The 22,857-nt window shown below is 40.2% G+C and overlaps 1 protein-coding gene across 3 annotated transcripts in view; it reads right to left on the bottom strand.

The window, feature by feature from the left end:
- Window positions 1-22,857, bottom strand: part of LOC101737365 (ADP-ribosylation factor 6) — a 54,498-nt gene that overhangs the window by 23,516 nt on the left and 8,125 nt on the right. For all 3 annotated transcript variants that reach the window (XM_004929975.5, XM_021350678.2, XM_021350679.3), the window contains exon 2: window positions 21,138-21,242. The gene's annotated coding sequence lies outside the window, so the exon portion shown is untranslated. The remainder of the gene's footprint in view (window positions 1-21,137; window positions 21,243-22,857) is intronic.

Consider the following 22,857-nt stretch of genomic DNA (forward strand, 5'->3'; position numbering starts at 1 on the left):
CCGAAACGCATTACTGCTTCACGGCAGAAATAGGCAGGGTGGTACCTACCCGTGCGGACTAACAAGAGGTCCTACCACCAGTAAACAACAACTAGTATTCTTGTGCCCTCTTTTTTTAATTATCCCCTTTTTTTTTTTTTTTTTTATTATTATTGTTAATAACCGCACGCCCAGGGGCGCTTTATCAATTATTTCTCCCTTTACACGTTCGAAAATCATTTGATACGAAACGACATTGTCAACCGGGTAGCGTCAGTATGCGCTATACTACTAAATAATTTCACTAGAGAAACATATCGTTCTTATATGTTTCTAATTCTTAAATAGCTCTTGATAAGCATCAAGACATTGACGAAGACTAAAAAAGGTCTAATTGTTTAATAAGTTTAACATCGCAATAAAGAACGGGATAACTTTTACTTTCCAATTTTGCTACGAAAACTTTACATAACGCGGCTGAATGTAACTTGAATACACGTGACGTCATTTGGGGTCAAAAAACTGCGAGCTAACCATTTATTAAAATCTACATACAAACAACACACATCGATAAACCACATTTGGTGGCATGTGTTGTTATCGTTGTTTTGGTTGATGTGAAGAAATATTTAGAATGTTTAGAAGAATTCTTACATTTTGTTTGGTATTGGTAGACTTTTTCAAGCAAATTTGAATAACCCAAAAAACTAAATTGTCTTCTATACTATATATAATATAATATAATAATATTATAAAGAGGAAAGATTTGTTTGTTTGTTTGTTTGTTTCGAATAGGCTCCGAAACTACTGGACCGATTTGAAAAATTCTTTTTCCATTAGAAACCGACATTGTCCCTGATGAACATAGGCTACTTTTTAAAAAAAAAAAAATATTTTATTTTTTTGGTTTCAAGTGTGTTTTAATGTTTCCGAAGCGAAGCGAGGGCGGGTCGCTAGTTTGGTCATATAATTCTTCTATCACTTTAACCGACAGAGTTTTTTTTTCCATCTTACGTAATCCAACAACTAACGTACAGACGACACGACGATTTGTCAAACTTTCAACTTTATAGCTAAAAGCGAGTTACGTGAAGTTAGGCTTTTCCCGACACATTAAACTAGTTGAGAATTAAGTGAGCGCGGCTATCGTGAAAGTTAGCAGAACAGTGTAACATGATGTCCAGAAAACTTTTAATTAACAATGGATTTTCCGTTTGGACGACGTGTTTTTATTACTTTCCCAATTCAATTATCCTCTTACATACAGCTAACCGATGTCTATAATGAGATTTATTGCAATCTAGTGCAGGAAGACTGGGGATGCCGGACACAACCCGATCGTGAATCAAAGTATTTTGGGATACATGTAGATTTTATGCTACCTATTCTGGTGATATTTGAAGTTTTTTTTTATTGCCCTTGTAGGCAGACGAGCACACAGCCCACCTGATGGTGAGTGGTTACCGTCGCCCGTGGACTTCAGTAATGCCAGAGGCAGAGCCAAGCCGCTGCCTACCGCTAAGTTAATAAAAATTCCTTCAACTTTCCAAAGTGGATGTTAAATGCTTTTTTTTTAATGCTAAAAATCTAACAAGCCATACTATAGCAGTGCCGTGAACAGTCTAATTTACCATGTATGCGTCGGTCGTCGGTTGTATTAATGGAAGTACACAATATACAGTTGTCAATTTAATTATGTAATGCAAAAACAAGTTTGTATATTGTTATCTCCATGTATCGTCACCCATGAGCCTTGTCCATCTAAAGGTTATCTAGAAGACGTAACTTTTTGTTAATATACCACTCTTTACTCATGTTAGGATTTTCTATTCAATATTATGGGCCGCTCTGCTAGATTTCATTACGAATGTTGAAAGTATTAAAGTGGATTTTGAATTCTCATTTGCCGAATTACATTTTTCCTTTTTTTTCATAAAATACAAACGAATTTAATTATTATTATGACACTATTAAAATGTAATTCTGGAAGAATTTCAATTTGATTTTAAATTTGAAATTAAAGCTAAACTTAAATTTAAATTCTAATTTTAAATTAAGCTCTCAAGTCTAATTTAAATTTAAAATTAGAATTTAAATCAGACTTAGAATTGTCGAGAAGTTGTGGACGCGTTTTATCTGCAAACATGACTAATGACTGCGATTGTATGTCTCCGTCTGGGGAGATCTAGGGGGCATCAACATAGAAAATTATCGAACGATTCATGAGCGATACGCTTAAATACAAACATTTAGAAAAATATAAATAGGTAATAAATAGTATTTTCTGGAATTTTCACGAGTCATAGATATAATTAAAACTATTTTTACGCTTTAAAAAGCTGAGATTAAATGTAATTTAAATTATAAATAAATAATACTGACCTCGGCTGATAAGAGGTAATTCACACGCTTCCAACAAACAAATTTGAAAAGCGCTATATCAAAATGAGAGTGTGCGAAAAATACTTGAATGGCATTAGAAACTTTTTCAGTATTGTTGTCCTGAGACGTCTTTTTTAACAATAAATTCTGATACAACAAAAATGTAACGAATTGAATAAATTTGCATTATTTGTTTGGAGTTTATAAACGACTTCAAATCGTTGCTGTACTTAATTATTTGCGTAGATCGGCGGACGAGCTTGTGACCAATTGAGATGATATTAGGCGGATACCGGAGTTCGTAGACACCAGAATACTAAACTGCACCTTGAGATATATTAGATGTAAGCAGCCACGACGCTGCTCCTCCCAAGCAGAGCAGATTACGAGCTTCCACTCACCTTATTCTGGTCGCTACAAATCTATCTAATCAATGAGCTATGCTTTCTAGAACAAACTAGAACTAAAAAAAAGTTTTGAAAAAGTGGTATCCATTTTTCGGTTAAAGTTACTGAAGCTCTTCTACGTCTCCTAAGTCGCTGTTTCTAGTTATTTATTGACATTGTGGGCTAATGAGCTTACGGCCTGCTTGATGGTAAGTAGTCAACGTCGCTCTTGAACTACAGCAATGCCAGGGGCAGAAAACTAAGCCGACACCTATTACACTTTTCTGTTTATGAACCAAGTGCTAAAAATCCATTACTGATAAACTCTTCTAACGAGATCCTCTTATTCTCATCATCGTTTTACAGGAAAAAACACACTATGATCCTGTAACTTAAATTTTATATCAGTTTTATCGTCTTCTTGTCTCTCGATTAGAGCGCACATCATGATATTATGTTGCTTAGAACCGTATGCATTTAAACACAATATTAGTCTCACGACGCACATACCTGAACGTCTCAATTACGTACTTTTAAAAAACGATTTTCATGTTCTGTAGTGATAATATTCGGTAAATTGTGTAAAGCCTAATTTTTGCTAACGAGAGATTTCTGGTGGCCTTTCTAGTTTCACTAGGGCAAGTGGGCAAGCAAAGGCTCAGACAAGAGTGGTGAGGTTTGCCAACAGCTGCCTGAGCGCCCCCAAAGATCTAACGACTCAAGAGCAGCTGATTCACGAATAAATCTACTACCTAATCGAAATCACGACCCGCTGAGAAGATTCGACGAGAAACTCAGCGGACTGATGTTTAGGTTAGGAGAAACCCTCCCTGGATTGCCAACAACAACTGAACCAAGTTTCATAACAATCAAATAAACTGTTAAGAAACAAAGCATAGAGTTTATTTTTATTTATATACATAATTCTAATTTGGGGCCGTGTGATTTGTCTTAGATTTTTATTTATTTCGACTTCGATATAAAAAAAATCAACCCGGCAATCAAGAGCGGTTCGAACCGGCTTTCAGACTTGCAAGACATTGAAACGGGAGGATCAGACGTACACGCCCGTCGCCCACGGATTACGTAATCATAGTAAAGGTATTTGTGTCACGTTCTCCGTGCCTAGGGGATAGCACAATATAAACTTTATCGTGAACGTAACTCTACTATGAACGCACCTGCTTCTGTGGACTATGGATGTTCGTGTTATTCACGCCGGGGACGATAAGATAACGAACGTATGAATGAAGGTGGTATTTAGATTATTTATAAAGCAGACATTATTGATATAGCATACTTTATCACTGATTCGATTAATGACCTTCAATTAGTTGTGTATAGGATTGATTTATTTATTTATTGCTATGGTACTTTATTGCCACCACCCTGCCTATTTCTGCCGTGAAGCAGTAATGCGTTTCGGTTTGAAAGGTTGGGCAGCCGTTGTAACTATACTGAGACCGTACAATTTCTCAAGGTAGGTGGCGGCATTTACGTTGAAGTTGAGTTCCGGCAACCACTTAACACCAGGTGGGTCGTGAGCTCGCCCACCCAACTAAGCAATAAACCCTGAATTCGGAAACCAAGACAGATTAGTGAAGACTGCGGGGTTGCCGCAAACTTCTAAGCGCCGCAGGATGTGAACGACTATCCGTTGATTTTCTCTTGGTCCAAAAAGGGTTATTTGACGTTTCTCTTAGGCGAGGTCTAATTTTACGACAGTTTTCAGGACCGTCTGACAAATTTACATTTGTCGATGTAAATTTAACGTGAATTGTGTTCATGAGAGATCAAGGTTAGTAGTGACCTACCAAAATTATAATAATTTGATAATGATTAACTTTTGCGTAAAGGCAATTTGCTAATTTTTCTGTAAACTAAAAACAAAAAGTTGAAAATTTTAGATTATATTAATTAAATTCAACATAATATCGAACAATGCGTGTCGTCAGATTCCGCAATGTGGGAACTCACACGTGTAACTATGTAAGATTAAATTATTATTAACAAGCGTGACACTCAATAAATTCGTTTCGTTACTGGGTAGGTACATACATAATTGACTCATTACAACAATCCGAATTAATTTTGTTTAAGGCAATTTATCCGCAAACTAGCGGATGTAGTTGGATGCTGATTCGAGGAATATTGTGATAAACTACGTTACGCGGAATTAATGGCAATGATTTAGCGCCGCAGATTGGCAGAAGAACTGGTATTTGGACCTCTTGTGAGTCCGCACGGTTAGGTACCACCACCCCGCCTATTTCTGCCGTGAAGCATTAAAGCGTTTCGGTTTGAAGGGTGGGGCGGCCGTTGTAACTATACGTTAAGACCTTAGAATTCATATCTCAAGGTGGGTGGCGGGATTTAAGATGTAGATGTCTATGGGCTCCGGTAACCATTTAACACTAGATGGGTTGTGAACTCATCTATGCAATAAAAAAAGAAACTTAAGGTTCCTTTGGCGACAAATTGTTACAACGGCCCCCTCCATCCACAAACCAGACCGCAACGCGTATGCCACCACCCAGCTTGAGACATGAGGTCGTAGTCTCAATTCTACTGTATCACCCTTTTCCAGTTATTCGATTTCAAAGTTACGCATGATATTCGTTTTACATTTCAACTTTTATTCGTAGTTTTATTTCTCGTCTATAAATCTATTCACATATTATTCACGAAAAGTTCGATAAACAAAATATATTCCATTTGACTATATCAGACTGAAAAAATACATTTTTTTATCCAAAAAAGTCCAAAGGGAATCAATCCGTCAAACGCTTTCAAACTTCGCCTTAGCTTTGTGAATATATTTAAAGCTTGTTTAGTAAGACTTTTTTTTATTTTATTTTTACAAATTACCATTACTAGTGTTCGATATTAGGAGAACAACGATCCAATTATATAAATTCGGTCATAATTACTATCAGGTAATTCATTTTATGTATTATAGGTACCTACATAAATAATAGCATTTTACATTTTCTCAAATATGCCAACGTTTTTTTTTGTTTTTTTTTAGAAAGGCGAGAGAAAAAAATCTGTTACCAAGTAATAATTACTGATAAGCTTCGTCAATACCTATGAAAAAAACTGTTGATAATTAGTTGATAGTTGGTAATTAGCTGTTTTTTTTTATTTATTTTTGGTTGAATCAATCGAGTGCAATCAAAGATTACACTGTACATTCTTTATAACAGTGCCTGTGAATAGACACTATATAAATACATTTTCAAATTGCTAGTACACATTACGGGAAGGGGATGTTACTCTCGTCCAATCAATTTTGTGTGTATACCGATGACACAGTATGCAGAACGTTTTTAATAAACCACTTTAGGACTAATAAGAAAAAAAAGTCACTCAACTACCTAAATATGGATATATGTATATAAACATATGCATGTATTATAATAAAATGAAACCCGCACAATTTATAGATTTGCGTATTTACTATGTCGGTCTCTTTGTGAACCCGCACAGTTTCAAATACGCATTATCAACACAGCCTATCATCAAGCGTTTTTATATCTAAACGTTTATTTTCATAAGCAGCAGTTCCAACATATTTTATGGCCTATAGAAATGCTTTAAAAGAATAATCTTCTAGTTCTCTGCCCCTATCTACGCAAGCCTCACATAGTACCTACGTATTTATGTTTTAATGTGAAACTAGTCTCTCTCTCTCTTCGATCGGTCCCTCACTGCTGAGGATCGTGACTCCGTCCGATTTCGTCATCCAACTGTCTCCATCGATCCCGCCCTGCAGCCTGTGAAACTAGTATTTGTTCGAAAAATTTGAAACTGCTCTAAGATGTTAAATTTTATATATGCGCATCACCAGAGTCGAACAATAGGTAGCTATGTACTTGCACAACACCAAGCGTCATACGTCAAAATCCAATATTTGCACGATCTTTCTACAAAACAAAATATTACTTCGTAAAAACAATTCCTTTTGTTATTGGCAAAACCTGATAAAGCTGCGATTAGATCGATAGGTATTTCGTGTCGTGAACGCCAGAGTGTAGGCAGACCACGAAACTTTGTATGCCGTCTAGAATTCCAATGCGGTTGTGGAAACTCGACGGACAACATTAGTTGTGCAGTTGAAACAACAAGAGTTTAATTCGTGAAGTTTACATACAAGCTTCTGTCGGTTCTAAGACTCAAGCTCCCAACGGTCCTACGTTATCTATATATTAATACGTGAAGCAAAAACTTTGTACCCCTTTTTACGAAAATTGCGCGGACGGAGGAGTATGAAATTTTCCACACATATAGAGAATATAGAGAAGGAGTGCACAATGCTAATATTTTTTTTTAATAATGCATAAAATATACATTAAATCAATAAAGAAAACATACACACACTACTTACCATGTATTTGACGCACACACGCATGCATACTATTTATTGTCAAACTTTTGTTCTTGACGTCTGTTGTCAAATTGAGAATAGATTAAATATTGTTTGTCTTTGTTAATATTTTTTATAGTGTAGTCTTGGTGAAATTTGTGATTATAGAAGTATAAAATACAATCATAATAGTGTACAAACTTACAATTGCAATTAATTATAGTTGAATTTCGACTACTGCGGGACCTCTAGTACATATAAATCTTTTGAATTTTGAAATATGTAGAGCTTCTGGTCTCCGTTCAAAACTTGTTTGGTAAAATAAAATATGTATTACAAAGGCACGCTGACCCAAAGTGTTCACCGTTTAGCAATCTGGAATTCAAGACGAATGAGAAAAGACGTATTGCTATAGTGAGAGAAAATCTCGTTGTGTAGATAATTCAATTTTTGAATCAACGTACACGACAAAAACCCACAGTAATATGGAAATGACTCCATTTTGACAGCCCAATTGATTTTAAAACTCTCATCACAACGTGAACCCCACCCACCTTGATACGAGAGGTCAAAATCTCAATTGCATTGGTAAATTGGTGCTAACTACTCCGTTTATATGTGAAGTACCTTCATGAAACAGAGGTGTGAGTATTGCTTCCTTTGATTGAGTATTAATAAAAACTATGAATACAAATAATCGGAAAATTTGTTTGAACGTCGCCCGAAACAAAAACATAAGAGACGGGGAACAACAATTAAGCAACTTATGATTCACACATTTTTAACATACGCTAACTATTGAATGAATAAAAAAACAGTGTTCAAGAGCGGATGCGTCTCATTTGAAAAAGGGTATTCATTTCAAAACGTTGCTTGTTTGATATTTCTTGTTATTTAGCTTGTTTTAATCTAGCGACCCAAAACGCCTATTCTGCGTCAATGACGTAAGCTGCCTTGGATAGTACGATTACTAGTACGCCTGTCCGATTATTATGTAACATGTTCTTAACATCAAGATACCTGATGTCCATTTTACCACATAATATAGTTCAACATAAATTAGTAAATACAAGTAGATAAACAATTATTCTCTATACAAAGCTGTCTGCGGAAGATTGCCTGAAGCGATAATGCAGCAAATCAATACACTCACATTTAACGACGAATTTAGATTATTACATAGTTCGTTCAATAACGACCCTTCTGTAATAAAACAATCAAAACAAAACGAAGCCGCAATAGCCGAAACACATGTTATAAGTTCAATGACCTTTACTGTCCTCGGGTACCAGACATGTAACATCATTTGTCCAGAGTTGACGCTTTGATACTACATAATAAAGAGGGCTATTTTTATACTGTCATTAAACAGTACAAGATCACCGTTATCCAAACTTTCGCTAGCTCATCGGTGAGTCACTTGGAAGCCCATAAGTAGTTTATTTGACAGCTTAGAGAGGCAAATCCTCAAAGATTGATCTATGCGATATGCGAATGTTCGAGTTAATTTCGCTCGTTACCGATATCAATACAATAACGTCTAATTTATTGTTTGCTCTTCCGGTCCAAGGCTCATCAATAAACTGATCAAAATTATTTCTATAGTCGTAATTTATTATTCTGTTATATAAAGTCGTCGTGGCTTAAAAGATAAGACGCCCCATTTGTATCTAGCGATGTAACTATACTTGAGACCTAAGAACTTATATCTCAAGGTGGATGGCGCATTTACGTTCTAGATGTCTTTGGGCTCCAGTAACCACTAAACACCAGATAGGCTGTGTGTTCGTCCACCCTATAAGCGATAAAAAAAATGTAACGGTATTCGAATCCCGCATTCAGGTACCATTCTAACGTAATAAACACTTAAAAAATGTTCACGATTGACTTCCACGGTGAAAGAATAACATCGTGTAATAAAAATCTAATCTCGCATGATTATAATTTGCGTAATTACTTAGGGCGTCTTGTGACTCCGCATGAACAGGTACAACCAAACTTCTGCAAAAAAAAAACCTATATCTGGTACTCAAATGCCCAGGCCACAATGTAAGTACACACGAGAAGTGGACAAAAACTGCATTACAGAGTGAAGAAGACAACAAGACGTTAACAAGAAGTTAACTAACTAGACTACTAAATTAAAACTAAATAGACAAAAACTGAATAGAAGAATGTGTTGATGAAATTAGGAAAATAGCAGGACAATTTTGTTGAAGGCCAGAAAGTACCTATGTTTACTGAACCAACTCAAATATCTGTCACGTAAGCGAACTAAAAGTAAACCTACCCTAGTCAAACATAGTCCAACATCGAAACGGCAGGTAAGAGCTTGAATAAAATATAAAGCTAGCAGCTGGTTTACGCGTTACTGTGACGAGACAGAACACCCGGCCACAGCGGTATAGTGCTACTTTGCTAAATCTGGTGTACCTACATTGGAGGAGTTTCTCGCACGAGCATTGATTTGCATCTAATTGCCACGATCCATCCATGTTTGATCGCCTCGCTGGTCGTAACGTCAGTAATTCTGACTACATTGATATTTATTTTATCCCTACCTATTCTTTTTTTTTTAAGGGATTTTATGACCTGGTTGGTAACTAAGCCATTTAGGTCAAATCTTATTTTAATTATATAAAAATTTATATTATGAAATGAAATTAAGTTGATTAATATGTAACATGGCATGAAATGAAATGAGATGAGATGATATGGGATGAAATATAATCTCAGTAAAATAGTAGTCATTTACTGACACTTTTTGGTGGACTTTTTGGAGGACCCCGAGAAGTTACGTTCAGCGGCTTTGTTTCATTTTCCCACATTTGTGCATTATCACAGATACTAAACAGTTCATAAACCACCGTTATTACACATTTAAGCCTGAAGAAACAGTAAATAGACAAAATAAAACAAATCACACAACTTGACTCCTCGCGTTCCCTCCAAAAAGTCATCCCTTCCTATTCGGTGGCTCACAGGCTCAACCTGAAAAACTATGCTAACATCAGTCCTAACAAGAGCAGTGCTTCGCAGAATCTACCATCGGTTCGGGATCGCAATCCGCTAAGAAGATCCGGCGAAAAACTCACTGTCTATACTCAGTGTAGATGTTTTTTTTTTTTTTTTTTTTTTTTTTTTTTTTTTTTTTTTTTTTTTTTTTTTTTTTTTTTTTTTTTTTTTTTTTTTTTTTTTTTTTTTTTTCCTACCTATGCTGATAGCCTTGAGAGGCTATTTCAGCTTCACCCTAACGTTAGTAGGTGAGCTCGCGGGGCTCAACCGGAGAGTTGCTAACACTGACCCTAGCAAGAGCAGTGCTTCGCAGAATCTACCACCGGATCGGAAACGCGACCCACTGAGAAGATCCGGCGAGAAACTCAGTGGGCTGTGTCTATGGGTTAGTTCGCTCGTCGAGCCCTTCGTCGCAAGCGACGGGTTCGACGAGGACGGTGACCGGTGCTTGTGGTGCCTAAAAGCACCGTTAATGGATCAGGAGGATCCGTAATGACGTGCTTTGGGCGACGTCGACGGTTTACCATTCGGTCTACTGGGTCGGGTATGTAATTTCCAGCGGCTACGATGAGAGGGTTCTCATGTCGTGCCGCCTTCTCAAAATGGCGCAGTGATGCCGATTGTAGATACTTACTAAGGGAGTCGAGCTCCAGGTCATCGTGGAGATCCACATTCCTAAGGAACCATGGTGCTCCGACGGCTATCCTGCAGAATCGTGATTGAATAACCTGAAGGGATTTCAAGTGGGTGCGGGCTGAGTGAGCGAACACTACGCTTGCATACGTCATGACGGGGCGTATACAAGTTTTGTAGAGAGTTACCTTATTGCGGAGGGACAGTTTGCTTCGACTACAAAGCATTGGATAGAGTCGTCCTAGAATAAACGCGGCGCGGTCGCGTACCGTTTTTATATGGGGACGGAATGTCATCCCTCTGTCGAGGGTGACGCCTAGATATTTGACCTTCGAGACCCACGGTATGGGCTGGCCAAAGAGAGTGATGGGACTAACGGCGGAGGTGTTTGCGCGCCTACTACGGAGTGGGATGCTCGAAGTGATGTTCGGAGGGCGACCCCTTTTGAAGAGCACCGCTGCGCTTTTCGTGGGGTTGATGTCTATTCGCCACTTCCGGAACCACTGTCCCATGGTGGCTACTGCGATCTGGAGTCGCCGATGAAGCAGCGACATCTTCCTACACGAGTAGTAGATAGCCGTGTCATCGGCGAAGAGCGCTAGATGGGTCTCCGGAGACCGGGGTATATCATTGATATACAAACTAAATAATAACGGGGAGAGCGCGGAGCCTTGCGGGACTTCGGCAGTCAGTTGACGGGGACGAGAACGAGTTCCCTCTACTCGATATCGAAACGAACGGTTCGACAAGAAGTCTCGTATGATGAGCACGAGTCTGTCTGGCACTCCCATGTTGTACAGTTTGTAAATTAAACCGTTGTGCCAGACTTTGTCGAACGCCTTCGCGATGTCGAAGAAGAGGGCGCCGGTCGGGATTTGTTTACGCCTATTTAGTCCTATCAGAATGTGCTCCGTGAGGCGGTGCACTTGTTGTACGCACGAGTGTTTAGAGCGGAATCCGAACTGTTCGTCTATGAGAATTTTGTTCGCGGTAACAAAATCCCAGAGGCGTTTCCTAAGGAGCCGTTCGTAAATTTTTCCTATCGTCGAGAGGAGACTAATCGGACGGTAACTAGAAGTTTCGTTTGTCGGTTTGCCCGGCTTATGTATACCGATAACGTTCGCTTCTTTCCACACCGCGGGAAAGATGCAGTGCGTCATAGCGGCATTTAAAATTGTAGCCAACATTGCTATCAGTTGGACTGGCAAGAGTTTTAGCGCGCGGTTATGGATGCCGTCGGAGCCGGGTGCCTTCCTAGGTTGGAGGTTGTGGATCGCGTCTCTAACTTCGTCAGTAGTAATGGGGGGTAACGCGTCCGAGGGCGGCAGGGAAGCTCTGCGCTCGACCTCCCTGTCGACTAACTCGGTGTGTTCGGGGTCCGCGTGTTGAGTGCTGGTGGTGCACTGTTCTTGCAGTGCATCGGCCAGCAGCTCAGCCTTGTCATCGTCATCGAATGCCGGTGGTTGGCCTGAAGGGCGTACGAGGGGAGGCATAGTAGCGGTAGTTTCGGATTTGAGAGTCCTAGCTAGTCGCCAGTATGCTTGGTGGGAGGGCGCGAGTTGTTCTAAATAACTATGCCAATTATCGTTACGCGCGTCGCTTAAGCGGGAGTGGACTTCGCGTTGTAGACGACGCATCTGAATCCGGTTTGAAGGCGTGGGAAGACGATCGTAGGCCCGGATTGCCGCGTTCCTAACTCTTAAGAGATTCCTAAGATCGGGGGACAGTCTGATGCGGTGGAAGCTGTCCTCCACATCGACTTCTTTTGAAGATCTAATGATCGCGGAAGAGATGTGATCGGTAATGATGTTTATGGATTCGACGGTGTCCTCGGGGGATGGATTCGAATCCGGGCCGTAAGGGAGGATTGGCGGAGCGGCGTCGGCTAGGCACGTGCCCAGCTTATTCCAATCCACCATGGTCCTCGTAACAGTGACTGGGTTGTGAGGGCGACCGAGCTGCATAACGACAGGTCGGTGGTCTGAGTCGAGCTCTGACATTGCTTCGATGGAACGCAAGCGCAGAGTTACGTTCCTAAGCAATGCCAGGTCTATAGTGCTCGGACGGAGCGCGATGTTATACGGATAACATGTTGGAGTTGGGGGACCGACTATTTCAAAGGTGAGGTCGTCTATAAACGCGTCGAGACGCCTACCGTTAACGTTTGTACGATGGCAGTTCCACCTAGTGTGGTGGCAATTTAAATCGCCTGCCAGGATGACGGAGTCTCCCATGCCGAACAGTGACTCGATGTCACTGCTCAGGAGGGGCTTGTCCGGGGGGAGATAAACGGATGCGATGACGATCGGCTGGTGTCCCGTCAGCGAGATACGGCACACTGACGCCTCGATATGTGAGAGCGAGGGGGTATCGAGAGGGACAACGTGCAGGGCCCGCCTATAGTAAATGGCAGTCCCGCCTTTGGAGGCGGTGAGTCTGTCATTCCTAACCATGACGTAATTCGCGACTTTCGGGTCGCGACGCGAGGGCTTCAGACAGGTTTCCTGCACTAATAGAATATCTACAAGATTATCGCGGAGGAATTCAAAAATTTGATCGCGTTGCCGCGCGAGTCCGTTAGCATTATAGAATGCTAACGTAAGGGAATACGGTTTTTCTCTACCTTTTTGCGCCATTGGTTACCGGTAAAGATTTTTATAACGTACGCGACACGGACTCGTAGACGTCCATGTGATCGAATGCGGCCGCGAGCCGCTGTTCGGGGGTTACCGACCTACGTATCGCGTCTGCGAACGATCGCAGACGGTCGAAGTTCACCGCAGTGACGAAGTCACGCACGAGCGCGAAGTCGTTGACGGCAGAGGGTTGCGGGGGACGGAACGCGGGCGCGGGGCGAGGTGCGAGCAGGGGCTGGGGCGCGGGGCGTGTCACGAGCGGGGGCGGGGGTGCGGTTTCCGTTCCCGCCTTCGTATACGGCAGCGGCTTTTTCCACGCCGAGACCGTGGGAACTGCAGCCGGCACGAAGGCGGGTTTCGGCACTGAAGGTGCCGAAGTCTTTGGGCCGACGGTTCGCGGAGCTGGGTGGGTTGGGCGTTTTCGCGGAGCCCTGGGACATCCACGGTAGTTCGCGGGGTGCCCTTGCTTAAGGCATAGGACACAGCTGGGAGGTTCGGTCGCGGTTTCCCTATCTCTAACGCAATCTATCGTAGCGTGATCGCCGAGGCATTTCACGCAGCGGGGGCGCGCGTGGCAATTACGCGCCGAGTGGCCATAGAGTTGGCACCTGTAGCACTGCCCGGGAGTGCCACGCTTATGGGGGGCTTCGATCGAGATCCCGGATAGGCCGCAAATTGTCGTGAGACATGCGATCTTCTTTTTGGCCTCCGGGGTGGGTTCTAGAGCTACCAGGATCATGTTGTAGGGCTGCTTGCCCCGCCCACTGTGCATCCGGTGCACACTAACTAACGGGAGGGACTGAGCGGTCAGATCCTCCTTTATGTAATCGATGTCTAACTCCTTAGGGACTCCGCGTATCACTACGCGGAGCTCGCGGTCCTCCTGAAGAGCATAGGTGTGGAAACCTATGTTCTCCTTTCGGAGGTATGAAGAGAGGGCCCTATGGTCGCCCGGCGTTGCGACCTTTATCTGAATCCCATGCGCGACGTTACGCGCATGGGTGTAATTAATTTTGTTGGCCTGAAGGGCCTGAGACACGCGATTCCACGCTGTCTTCTCTTGAAGTATCAGCGGGGGCGGGGCAGCTACTTTAGGAGCGGGCGCGGGCTTGGGACGCGGCGGCGGGGTTACGCGGCGAGCGGAGTCCGACTCCGGTGTCACGACTACCTGCGGGCGGGAGGCGGTCGCGGATTTAGTTTGCTTCGTCGTGGAGCTCCGGGACTCCACGGCGCGAGAACGCTTTTTACCGCGCGTTACGGTTTGGAACCCATCCGAGGTTCCAGGCTGAGGGCTTGACGCGGATTCGAAATCCATCTCCGATTCGGTATCGGAGCCTGAACTCGAAACGATCGAGGTCGCGACGGACGAAGCGCGCGATGACGTAAACGACGCGGGCGCGGGGGTGGGGGTTGCGTTAGGCGCTATGTGAGCCGCATCGTCGGAACGTGCGCTCGAACTTAACGCGGCAGCGGGGGGCGCGCGGCGTGCCTCCGAGGCACGTTTGAAATACGCGGCGACGGACGCGGGGGGGGAGGGATTGCCACGAGAGGCCCTATATGCCTGATATTCGGCCCTAATTGTCGGGTACCTTTCCCGGAGGAACCCGACAAAATCACTGTCACTGATACTATCACAATCTTCTTTCATCTTCGGTCTTCTTGCCCAGGGGGGGCGGCCCCGGGACTTTTGTTGAACTCGCCGAAAGGCGAGGCCCCGGATAGGATTTGTAACCCCCCTGTGCTGCAGGACAGCAAGGAGCAGGGGGGGGGAATGCCTATGCCGTGAAAACGGCAATCGGCGGGGAAAAGGAAAGGAACCCGCTCGGGCTGTATAGTGCTACAGCAGGCAGAATCGCGAGCGGGGGTCTAGTCTTGAAAAAGACTGTTGTTTTGGGAAGGGTTAGGAAATCGCTAGCCTGTGAGTGCCACAGGAAGCCTGATCGTAGCGATTGGTTGCCTTGAAAAAGACAGTTGGTATGAGGTGGGTATTCACGGTCACAACACTATCACGCACAAATGTGTATTCCGATGCGTAGGTCGCAAGCGACCAACGGATTGGAAGGCACGTTCACACACAACCGAGTCGTAAACGAGAATGTATTCACGGTCACTAAACTGTCGAGCACAACTGTGAGTTCAGAGACGTAGCTCACAAGCGGGCCACGGATCGGAAAGCACGTCCGCGCACGACCGAGTCGTGAGCGAGAATGTGTAGATGTCTCTTTTTCTCGCGGTTTTTAGATTAAGTGCCACTAGTCGACTGTAAATTTGTAGAATATTGAAAATTGGTATACAGCTCTTTCGGGATCTATAAATAACTTACATTATTTAAAAAAATCACTTGAAATTAATTTACGTATTAATTATATAATAATAAATCAGAATACTATTTATTTAACTTTATTCATGTATTAATGGTTATTAGCGAACAAATCACTGGGTTTTGTACTTAGGAATGGTAAGGAGTTTAAGAAGGTTTCCACTACGCTATTGCTTTACAACAGTTATGTTAGAAGCAAACTTGATTACTGCAGCACTGTGTGGTGTCCTACATACAAAACCCATATTAACAGGATTGAGAGAATTCAAAAAAAGTTACTTCGCCACATGTCGTACCGTTTTAGGCCGCCTAATTATGTTGAATCTTATGTTGATAGGGCTAAATATTTTAAAATGCAAACATTGAGTGATCGCCGCGATATGTTAGGCTTATGTTTTTTACATCAAGTTATGAGCGGTACTGTCGACTCCCAATTCATCCTCAATAAATTCTCTTTGAAGGTGCCATCTAGGTTACCTCGTCGCCCCGTTGCTCTTTTCAGCACCCGCTTTAGCAGAACCAATCTAGGCAAGCACTCACCGACTCCTCGTCTAACTAACCTTTATAATAATCTTGTTAGAAAAGTTGAAAACCTTGACATATTTGGCGATTCCCTTCCAATATTTAATTACAAAATTATAAAAAGTTGTTGTTGAACCTCAGCCTCAGCCTCGGTCTGAGTACTCGGGCATTACTGCCCTTGTTGTCTTTCTTTTGTTTTTAATTTTTTATTATTATTAATAGTATTGTTAAATCTCTATTAATATATTAATGTAATGCATGCTGTGATTGCCTATAATTAGAGTTGCAGTTATCAATTGCTCTATACATGTCAATGTTATTTTATGTCTTACTGTAAGCCCTGTCGGTAATCCTTAAATAAATAAATAAATAAATAAATAATGTTGTGAGGGAACTATTGAAAGCCGAGATTTTAATAACGTAGGTATTTCAAGGATAACAATTGATAATAAACAAATACTTCCAATATTTATACATGTTATATGATTTCTGAATAAATCGTTTCAGATTGCATCGCGACCTGTTTAGTCTGTTGAGTGTAACTCTACCCGTTTACAGCTAAAAGGTAGTTTGGTGTTACGTTTAAAACGCTCTTTGTAATGCAAATGAAATTCGAATAATGCCGAACTAAGTTCAAGCCATAGTATAGTGACAGTTTAATTAAAACCTGTTTCGTCGTATAGATTAGATTAATGCAATTAGGGCGGATTCGACCAAACTTAAATTTAAACTCGAGTAACTATACGAGGAATAACCTATTCCATGATTTTAATCTCGAGTAAATTCATAGTCGTTTTTCCACGTATACTTGCGCTAGGAATAACAATACGCGAATAGCAGAGTGAATGGTGAACAAAAATAAAATCCGGCAAATAAATGTTGTTGTTCAACGGCATAGTGTAAGAGCATACAAATCGTCAACTCGATTTTGCCGTATTTTAGTGTGAAAAAGTAGCTGTTGTGTAAGATATCCAGCTGTCAAACGTATTATTTTTATTTCTTGGTTGTTTGAGGGAATTGTCAAGTTTTGTCGTGTGGTTTTATCTTTTTTCGTTTAAACGTTGCATTCAGACTATTAATAATCATTTAGTGCATTGCGTTGAGTTGAAATTAAAACAGAATAAATATTTATGAAATGACAGAAATCAGATGTTGGACTGACAGACGCCATTACTTTATTCTAGGAATAGCTCCGTTATTCCGTGCGAAACGGCGGTATAGTAACAATTCCCGAATAGGCCCACTATTCTTAGAATTGTAGTTGGTAAAACGTAAAATTGATTTACTCTCGATTAACTGACGAGTTATTCTAAGAATAAGATTTACTCTTGTTTGGTCGAATCGACCCTTAGTGATTTTAATAAAGCAGTTTCAAAGAACACAATTTTGCACTTAGGATTATAACGATTTGGTAATTTTTTTATTTATTTCGAATAACCCATATCTTTCGATACCAAAATAATTCCGAGATATTTCGGAGGATTGAATTTTATTTTCTTGTTAAATATAAAAACATTTTGAAGATAATGTTATATTAAAACTAGTGCGAATGATGCTTTAGAACAACAATAAAAAATACACCGGGCATCATTCCCGTCGAACCCGTCGCTGGCGACGAAGGGCTCGGCGAGTAAACTAGACACAGCCCACTGAGTTTCTCGCCGAATCCTCTCAGTGGGTCGCGTTTCCGATCCGGTGGTAGATTCTGCGAAGCACGACTCTTGCTAGGGTTCGTGTTAGCAACGTCGTCAGGTTTGAGTCCCGTGAGCTCACCTACTAGTTCGGCGAATCTAGAATAACCCCTCGAGGTTACCAGGAATAGGTAAAAAAAAAACATTTCGTGTTACCGTGGAATGTTAACATAGACGCAATGACCGAGACTAGTGTGTACAAGCTTCGTGTACACGCGAGGTACAGGTGAACAAATGTCACTAGGAACGGGCCGAATATTAATTGGTTTAACTGGTTGTATACGCTCCGACGCCCGACCTCATTTTAAATAGTTAAGCTAATTTAGATAAGAGCTTTTTAGTTTTAAGCAAAGGATTCGAGGTTATGTCATATTATAACCACGCTTTACCATCTTGAGATACTTTGAAATATTGTATTACCTACCTACATACACTTTTTTGTTGGTAAATAATAAATAATCATATTTAAGCATTTTTCGTTCGTTTTAATCACGCGTCTTTTATTGCCATTATATTATATCCAATGTTTCGAATACTTTAGTTTTCGTTATCACGGACGACATTTAATTGTTCTCTATAAATCTCATCTTCATCTTTGTTCACCTAATTAACTAGGGTGATAACTAATCATACTCATTTTAATGTTAAAGCTCTTTAACCTTGAGTGCTGAACTTATTTTTACATATTTAGCAAAAATTGTTAAAGGATTTTTGACCTTATTAATGAATTATGTACAGAATCTACATTATTTTCCTCAACAGTTGATGGATTTTGGTAATCCTCTCTGTTATGTGTAAGGGACATATCAAACTACTCAAATGCAACATGTTTCACGCTCTAACGGTTAAAGATCGTGTCAAATAAAAATATTAGCTCAACATGTAATCTTATTAGCATTCGTCATGATCACGAATTACCTACACGAGAAAGCAATAAAAGAATGTCACAAATTAAAAAGCGCGGCACAGTAGATAATACGAAACGTAAACTCGAAATTGTATTCTTCAAAACAAATAATAAACTCAGAACCACTTCAGTTGTAGCGAAACAAGAAGCAATTAGGTCAAGACGTTTCGAGATAATATACAATATCAATAAAAAGGAACTATATAACGTATGTATATACGAAGCGCCTACTTCAGAATTCGGAAGGCATACGTTGCTTTATCAATTCATGGAGAATCCACGTTTAAGAGCGGGCTAAGAAGGGTCTTTCATCATGGTATTACCTGCGTAAACACGTAACGCGTTAACCTGCTGATGAATAATTAACGTAACTCTGAACGAAAATAATACAACGTTGATGATTATACGTACCGTACTTAACAACAAAAAAATTCAGATAGCGATTAAGAGATTTTATGACCTGGTAACTAAGACCTTTAGGTCAAGTCTTATTTTAATTTATATTCTTATTTTTATTAAAAATTATAATATGAAGTGACATGAAATGAAATGAAATGAAATGAGATTAGATGATATGGTATGAAATATGATCTCAGTGAAATGGTGATTATTTACTGAGAGTTTTTCAGTGGACTTTTTGGAAGTTACGTGCGGCGGCTTTGTTTGATTTTCCCACATTTGTTATTACAATCGTTACTACACATTTAAACGCGAAGAAACACTAAATAGACAAAATAAAACAAATCACACAGCTTCACTCCTCGCTTTCCCGCCAAAAAGTCCAATTCACATAGCGATTTATGACTTTGGCACAGATAAAAAGAATATCGGCATACGTGACAGTCACCAAAAAGTTTCTACTACACATACTTTTCTTTTTGAATCACTAGGTCAATTCTCAATCTTATTCGAATAATAGCTATCCTACCCTTTAGACTTTAAAAGTCGTTGTAACCTAGTCTGTACGATATACTCGTATCAACTAGGTTCAGATCCTTTCTACATTTGTCCACGAACGACTTTCATAGTGAAGAAATAGCATCGCGTATTAAAATTAATCCCGCAATAAATTGATTATTTGCGCAGTGAGTTAAAAAGACGTCGTAAATCATCAATTGGGACGAGATTAATGGATTAAACGACCCGTTGCATATATTTTCATACTACCCATATGTAGCATACCGACGCATAAAATTGGTTAGAAGGGTAGGTGGCTTTTTTATTTCAATTATCTTATCATACCATCCTAAAATTGATGCGTCGAATATTTAAAAAACGAACATTAGTCTATAGGACATAGTCCCGGTAAAGTACCCAGACTCAAAATAGACTTAAGTGCCATACAAGGAACGAGTTAATCAATAGAGAATGCAATACGATAATAGGACTGCATTATCTACTTGGTACTAGCAGTCATTATGGGTAATAAGATATACTACAGATGCCATTGAACTTTTCAGTTTACTGATTGGACATAGCACACGATTTGTCTGAATTTCTTATGACAGGAGGAACATCTACTTTTCGCAGTTTTGTGATGCACGGATGCAATCTGTGTCTTTTGTCTCTAGGAGATATGCGACACAGTCGGTTGTAAGCCAAATACTAGAACCCATAAATACTACCACTAAAGTCTGCTTCCAGCTTCAAAAAGTGGCCTGAATTACTAATCGGTACAAGGGCTTGGTTAATGACAGATATAGACCGAGAGGTCTTCATGACACGAACTGATTCTCGGATTCCATCCCGTCACCAATTAAAGGAATTATAGAGGAATATTTATATCAAACATATTGAAATATGGAAATATTTATGATATAAGAAAACAGCATTGCATACCCATTTAATAATTAATTTTCGGACACACATCAAATATCTCGGAAAATCGATAACAACGTTCCACAATCGAATTAATCGAATAAATCGTCGACAATATTATTATAGAGAATCATCATCATCATCATCAGCCCTTATCTGCCCACTGCTGGACATAGGCCTTCCCCAATGCCTTACACATAATGCGATCCTCTGCCTTCCGCATCTAACGACTTCCCGCCGTTTTAGATAATGCAATACGATAATATGACTGCATTATCTACTTGGTACTAACAGTCATCACCGGTAACAAGATGTACTATAGATGGCATTGAACTGGCACGAGAAACGATACCGAAAAATTTTTCCAAAAAAATTCCAAGATTAAATCTTCAATTCGTCATTAAGACAATTTATTTATTCAGAAACTCGATAGTAGAAACTGGCGTTTAATTTTAATGATAGAAAATATGTTCGTTACTCACTAGTACAAGACGTCGCCAGCTCACCGGAACCATTCCACTCTGTTGGTTAGTTGCGACGATTCTATCACACTGGTGGTTGCTTATCTAACAGCATGCACACATAACCTGTAACAATTGAAAATAGTACATGATAATGCTTCCACTACTGTCTAACCACTCTTAAACTCGAATTAAACACTTATAGATACAGTAATACATAAATTAACCAAATCATCACGATCGAGACTTCCAAGATAAGGAGCATTATTAGCCCGTTCAGGTAGATACCATTATCCTGCCTTTTCTGCCACGAAGCAGCCGTTATATGTACAATTAAATTAAGACTTCGAATTCATGTTTCAAGGCGGAATTATGATGTGCATGAGATTCGGTACTCGATTAAAGCCACGTGCTCTGTGTGCCGTGACACCCATCTTCGCCAGTTTAAAAAAAAGCTCTAAAATAAAACTAATTATGCAATAATAAATTAATTCTAAATAAACGTAATTTTAAAAACAATATCGATGGCCTTTAGCCTTAAACAGAGCATTGGTATATTGTATATTTAGTGTATAGAATTAATTGAAAGGTTTTTTTTTTCTTTCTTTTTTTTCCTACCTAATCTCGTGGTGTATAGATTTGATTGAATTAGTTTTTTTTTCTACCTAACCTGGTAGCCTTGAGAGGCTATTTCAGCGTAACCTAACAAGTAGGTGAGCTCACGGGGCTCAAACCTAACGTTGCTAACACTAACACTAGCAAGAGCAGTGCTTCGCTGAATCTACCACCGGATGGGAAACGCGACCCAGTGAGAAGATCCGGCGAGAAACCCAACTCAGTGGGCTATGAATTAGTGAAGCGATTTACGATTCACTCCCTATAGTACGTTGCAATGGATATACTACTGGAGATATAACCCAAGCAGGGTTGAGGTCGGGCAGGCGGCATGGTAAGAGGACATACTCCCACTCCACATAATGTGAAGAAAAGATAAGAAAAAAGGTATTAATAGTAATGTTTTGCAAGCGAAGTCTGTTTAATCTTCTGCTCACGTGTTAAGGTGGGCGGCCGTGTTAGTAGACATCAGGTGGGCTCCGAGCTTGTCTTCTCATTTATGACCAAAAATAGTTATTAATAATTTGTACTAGGGTCATCGCTTTTTCTACGTTTGATGCCATATTTTGTTCCGCCATGATACTCTAATGTCATCTATGACTACGTAAAGTGTTCGAAGCGTCAATTATAATTAATTAAATAATGACAATTAAAAAACAATAGATAAACTCGTTACAGTAGTATTAAGAAAATACTATTATATCTACCACGCTAAATTACTTTTTACCCCTTTTTACGAAATTTGCACCGACGGAGGAGTATGAATTTTCCCAAACTTACAGAGAATATAGAGAAGGAGTGCAGAATGTTAATATTGAAAAACAATTATGCGATAATAATACATGAAATCAATAAAAAACATTACACACACTACCATGTATTTGACACACATATAACAATATACATATAATCTCTCTATGTTTATTGTCAAACTTTTGTTATTGCTTAAAGTCTTTGGTCAAATTGAGAAGCGTAGCCTTGGCGAAATCTGTGATTATAGAAGTATAATAAATAGTCTTTGACAATAGAACCATAATGATGTTCAAGCTTATAATTTCAATTATAGTCAAATTTCGACTACTGTGGGACCACTAGTTTAAAAAAATACACGACACGTTCAGATCCC

The sequence above is a fragment of the Bombyx mori genome, chromosome 5, assembly GCF_030269925.1.
Source record: "Bombyx mori chromosome 5, ASM3026992v2".
Taxonomy (NCBI): domain Eukaryota; kingdom Metazoa; phylum Arthropoda; class Insecta; order Lepidoptera; family Bombycidae; genus Bombyx; species Bombyx mori.